This window comes from Notamacropus eugenii, chromosome 2 (assembly GCF_028372415.1).
Source record: "Notamacropus eugenii isolate mMacEug1 chromosome 2, mMacEug1.pri_v2, whole genome shotgun sequence".
Taxonomy (NCBI): domain Eukaryota; kingdom Metazoa; phylum Chordata; class Mammalia; order Diprotodontia; family Macropodidae; genus Notamacropus; species Notamacropus eugenii.
Window position 1 is genome coordinate 301,689,717 of NC_092873.1, and position 6,000 is coordinate 301,695,716.

Genomic DNA, 6,000 nt, shown 5'->3' on the forward strand with positions numbered 1-6,000 from the left:
TTCCCATCCTTTAGCAGAAGGCATCTCTACCAATTAATATATTTTCAGTGTGAGCATTTCACCTTTCACCCAATGCAAGCATTTACACATTGGAAAGTGGTAAAGCCCACAATTCATCTGGGAAATTTGCACCTATCTGCATGTTTGGTAACCATGACATCTATACTCTCATTCAAATAACTAGAAAAATTCACTTCATTCAGTGGATATTTGTGATATAAATGTTGGGGGCTATGTGGTCACACTGTTGTTCTCAAACAGAAAATCTTTCTTCCAGATCAGGAAATGGACTAAAAGTTTTCTGCAGGTTTCTTGACAAGCACCCAGGACCTTTCTTTAATTTTTTCCTCCATTCTTGCATGTGTCTAATTGCTTCTTCCATTGATCTAAATCCCTAGAAATAATTCAACTTAGTTGTCTGATCCTCTGTGGGAGTGGGAGGAACATGACAGGAGGAGGGTGATGGGTATTGTAAATTACCTGAGTCCCAAGACTTAGCATGGACAGGTTCTTGACATATAGTCAGTACTTAATAAATCCATTTTGACTGACAGGCACCCAGACTCTCCTTTACTTTCCTGTCAAGTTCCCTCCCAATTCCTATTTCTGTACCCTGAAGGGACAATCACAGGCACTGATTTGCTAGAGGAACATCTCAGTGACACCTGGAAACTCCACCAAAATCCTGAGGAATCAATCTCCATTAATGACCTTCTTAGAGAATAGCTAGAGGACAGGTTGTCCTCTACCACAAGGGCTGGTGGAAAGAAAATTCAAATCAGCTCAGGCCCATTAAAATTCTAGGTCTTTCTTGCAGTTCAGGGGGTACAGAGCTTGATCTCTGGGGAATAAGGCACAGGGCTTGTCTTTTTAGGACTTTTTCTTGATGAAGATATTCATTCACATCTGTATAAATCTTTATATTCCTCACAGCTCTTCCTTGACATAGAACCATAGAGGTGGAAGGGACCAGAAAATCATCTTTTTCAGACTCCTCCTTATTTGATAGATGAAGAGGCTTTGAGCTCTAAAAGGCTAGGTGAACTTTGTAAGGTCATATTCCCAATGAGTGAAAGACCCAAAACTAAAACGCAAGGCTCCTGACTTATAATTGATTATCTCACATCCATCATCTTCACAACAACCTCATGAAATTGGAAGTATCTTGGATCTTGTTGTTCTGATTTTACAAGGCAGGGAACTGAGATTTAGAGAGTCAGCAACCAAGTTCAGGTCTTTGGACCTCCAAGGTGGGTTTTGGGTTTGTTTCCTTTGTAGTATTATTATTCATTCTATTCTCTCCATTTTACTAAAGGTGTCTTGGTTGGGCAGTAGAGGTGTGTTCTAAGATGACCTCCCTCCCACCATCAGCCATCTCCCTGACCTTCATCTTTCTCATGACTCATCCCCTGCTATTTCCCTGCTGTAATCTTTCTTTATATTACATCTCTGTATTGTTCCAATCACTTCTATCTAGGAGTGAGCTGGAGTCTCCTTGTACAAGCTTGAGAGAGTCAATTGTTAAATCTACAGTGTGAGCCTTTATGTCATGGAAATCAGCAAATCAGAGCTTGAGTGCCTCCTGAGATACACACCTGAGGATCATGGAAAGCTCTGTATAGCTTCTCAAATGTGAACCAAGGCACAGTTCAATAGTGCAGTAAAATAGAGCCCTGGCCCTGCAATCAGGAGAACCTGAATTCAAATCTGACCTCAGAAACTTTTTATCTGTGTGACTGGGCATGTCACTTAACCCTGATTGCTTCCCCCACAAAAAAAGGGGGAAAAAATGTGAACCAGTATTATCTTTTCCTCACATTCAATCACAGGCCAGTTTATTGTCCATTTACCATGCTTGTCCAAAACATTTGGATGAGAAGAATCAACTCAGTGGGCTTCCCATTCATGACATATCATAGTATGGGCAATTATCTACTTATCTATTTCAATGTGGGCAAGATCATGACATCCACTCCACCTATATTTTTCTCTATATGTGTTTTTAGACCCACCTTTTTTGAATGGTCATATAATCTCACTGAGGAGTTAAAAAATCACTTAGCTTTTTTTAGCTGTCATATCATACCACTGATTCACACTAAGCTTGTAGCTCTCCAAAATTCCCCCAGCTCTTTTCTGTATTAACTTGTCTGGTCATAGCTTCTCCATCCTGTTGATTTTTTATATCTAAAAGTAAGACTTTATATTCATGTCTACTACATTTCATTGCTTAGATGAATTTAGATTAGATTAGATTTAGATTTTCAATTACCATTCTAGTCTTTCCTACTCTGCACCTGCTTCCTATGGCTGTGGTGAAGATCAAAAGAGGTAATATACGTAAGACTCTTAGTCTGTGCCCAGCACATGGTGGGTGCTCAAGAAACGGTTGTTCTCTTCCTTTCCCTTGAATCCTGACTTGACTCTGTCATCTAACATGTTCCCTATACCTTTTACCTTGGAGCCTTCTGAAAATGAGGTAAACACACCATTTATTACTCCAATGGCAATCCAGGTCATATAGAAAAATAATGAATGCCCCAGAGCCAAGGGCAGATCCCTCAAGCACTCTCCTAGAGACTTCCTTCCAGGTTGATATGTATCTCTCTGCTTTGGTCCAGTCATTCAGTCCATTTGTAATCCACCTACCTGTACTTTTATCTTCCCCACACCCCTCTATCCCATCCTCAAGGATAGTATGAGAAGCTTCCTCCAACGCCTCCCTAAAAATCTAGGTATATTTTATTTACAAAAGTCCCTAGATGTACCAGAGAAATACTCTGTAAAAATAAAAAGTGGGGTTGGGTGGACTTTGGCTGTGATGGGTTGGAATCACTGGGGATCAGAAATGAGCCAGTCATGAAGTCAATACAGATGCTGCGTGTACATAATTTACCTGAGTTGCCCAATTCCTGTAACAGGCTCCTCCTGTAGCATTCACATACCAAATCTGGAGTCTGTGTCTGACCTGGGCAATGAGATCAGAATCCTCCTGGCACAAAAGCAAAACCTGCAGGCTCAGCTGAGCCAACTGTCCAAAGGTAACAGGGGCAAGATCCCAGACAACGGCCTCCTCCCTCTGTGGGGGAAATCCTGAAGCTACTTCCATTATTCATGATGCTCAGAATTCTCAAAGTGGCTTTGGCTCTGGCCTGCTTCTTCCATGAGACAACATCCATGGGTTCAGGGAGGGCATAGAAGTGAACATTCTAGGTGCCACAGCCCTGGTCAAGCTGCCTTAGCTGGGCTGTGAGCTAGGGAGAGGCATGATAGAAAGAACAAGCAGCCTTAGCAACAGAAGTCTTGGGTTTGAGTCCTGATTTTGTCACTCCCTACTTGTATGACCACAGAGAAATTTCTCTCTCTCTTACCCTTAATTTTTATTTTCATCTGCAAAAGGAAGATAATTAATCCTTGTCCTATCTACCACTTAGAGTTTTTGTATCAAAAATGTAATAACAGCTTACATTTATATAGCACTTAAAGGTCTGTTAAAAGATCCTTTATTATTTCTCTTTTATCATTTTTAAAAATTCAATTCAAAAAATGATTTTCAGCTCCAAATTTCCTTCCTCTCTCCCATTTGGAAGGCAAGAAATACAATACCCATCATAAACAGGAAGTTATCATATCTCTTGATAATTATGACAACCCTATGATTTACAGATGAAATTGAGATTGAAAGCAGTTCAGTGAGGTGGAATTTGAATTCAGGTCTTCCTGACTCTGCAATCCAACTCTCTACTCATCAAGCTACCCAGCTGCCTCAAATGTGATGGTGTCCAAAGGGTGTATATAAATATAAGCTAGTACTAACATTATTATCTAGCTTCATTTACGAGGTGCATTGAATGTCATATCTAGAGCCTGTTACATTAGGAAGACCTGAGCTCAAATCTGGCCTCAGACATTTATTAGTTGTGTGAGTCTGCACAAGTCACTTATCCCTGTTTGCCTCAGTTTCCTCATCTGTCAAATGAGTTGGAGAAGGAAATGACAAACCACTCCATTTACCTTTGCTAAGAAACTTATCTTTACTAGAAAACCCAAATGGGGTCACCAAGAGTCAGACATAACTGAGACAACGGAACAAAGCATTTTCAGTGTGTCTTCTCAAGCATATTTTATAGAAAATTTTCCCAGAGTGGAGCAAGCATGGCTTTTCTGTGCCAGGAGGCTAAGCTGAGTGCCCACTTGCTCCTTTGTTTTTAAGTCACTAATGGTGACTTAAGACTATGAAAGAAATATCTGTTTGCCATCTGGTAGAGTCCAATGTTTTCCCACTCCTGATGGTCATCAGCAGGCATAGGGTCTCTCCCTCCACTTTCCCCTCCTCTCAGTTTGCCAAGTCTCTTCTGGTGGAGCTTTCTTCTTCCTTGCTGAGGTTTGGGAGTTTCCAAGGGGTCACCTCAGTGCCTCAGAAACCCAAATCTTTCTTCTCTGCCCCATCAGAGCATTCTAGGGAGCTGGAGTATCTGAGGGAGGCTCTGCTGGCCTCCCACACCAGACTTCAAGAGCTAAAGGCCACACTGGAGATACAGAAGGCTGAGCAGTGGCAAATGGCTGAGGACCTGAAGTAGAGGCAGCAGGTTATCCTGAAGTTCAGAGAGAAGCAGCTCTCCCTCCAGGAGAAAAACAACAGGTGAGCCAGGCCTGTCTAGGGGCAGGGCAACCCTCTGTCTCATACCTTCTGCAAGACTGGTGAAACAGGCTGTTAGAAGACAGAGTTTCTTTCTCTGCCTCTGATCCCAACTACCCTTGTAACAAACTCAAAGTCAGAAATGTACTGGAAGTCATCTAGGCAGGCTCAGAGAGTCAGCTGGACAGTTTTCAGGGTGAGCATTTACACCTCAGAAATCAGCAATCCATACATATAAAGGCTTGATATAGTGTTTTGTCCATTGTTTAGACCAGCGCTTCTTAAATTGTGGTTTTTGACCCCACATGGGGTCTTGAAAAATATGGCAATAGCAAAAGGTTTCTGAACCTGCAACAACCAAAAATTAATTTAAAAAATCAAACACAGACTGGATCCAAGGTGTTTCTGGCAGTGTTTCACTGTAGCCTTGGTTCTGAACACAAAGCATGCACCCTTTGCACTATGAATGCCATCAGGCCATGAAATGCCAACAGTGCTGCTAAAATTTGAAAAGGCGTCATGAGTGGAAAAAGTTTAAGAAGTCCTGGTCTAGATCTAAGAAAGTGATAGGAAAAAATGTTTATAATGCATGTTAAATTCGAAAGTCTGTGGTATACGTATTTTTCAGTCAATTAACCATTTACCAGCACACCCCTGCCCTAACTGCATGAGAATCCCTCTTGAGAAACCTCCTTTTCTTTCCATGTATCACTAGTGAGAGGCAGCTAGTGGCACAGTGGATAGAGCACTGGTCCTAGAGTCAGGAGAACCTGAGTTCAAACCTGACCTCAGACACTTACTAGTTTTGTGACACCCTGGGCAAGTCACCTAAACCTCAGTTTCCTCATTTGTAAAATGAGCTGGAGAAGGAAGTGGCAAACCCCTCCAGCATCTTTGCCAAGAACACTCCAAATGGGGTCACAAAGAATTAGACAAGAATGAACAATAATTTGGAAGCATGGTGGCACAGTAGATAAGAGGCTTAGAGTGACCTAGAGTCAGATAGATCTGAGTTCAAATCTTACCTCAGATGTTTATTAGTGATGTGACCCTGGGCAAATCTCAATTTCATTTGTAGCCTATTTTCCAGGGTGCTTGCGAAGATTTAATGAGATGGAAACGATGATGATGATGATGATGATAGATCACATTTATATACAACTTACTATGTGCCAGGCACTGTGCCAAGAGCTTTACAATTATTATTTCATTTATTTCTCATAACAGCTCTGAGAGGTAAGTGCTATTATTATCCCCATTTTACACAAGTGAGAAAAGTGAGGCAAACAGAGGTTATGTGACTGGTCCAGGATCACACAGTTATGAAGTATCTGAGGCATGATTTGAACTCAGGTCTCTCA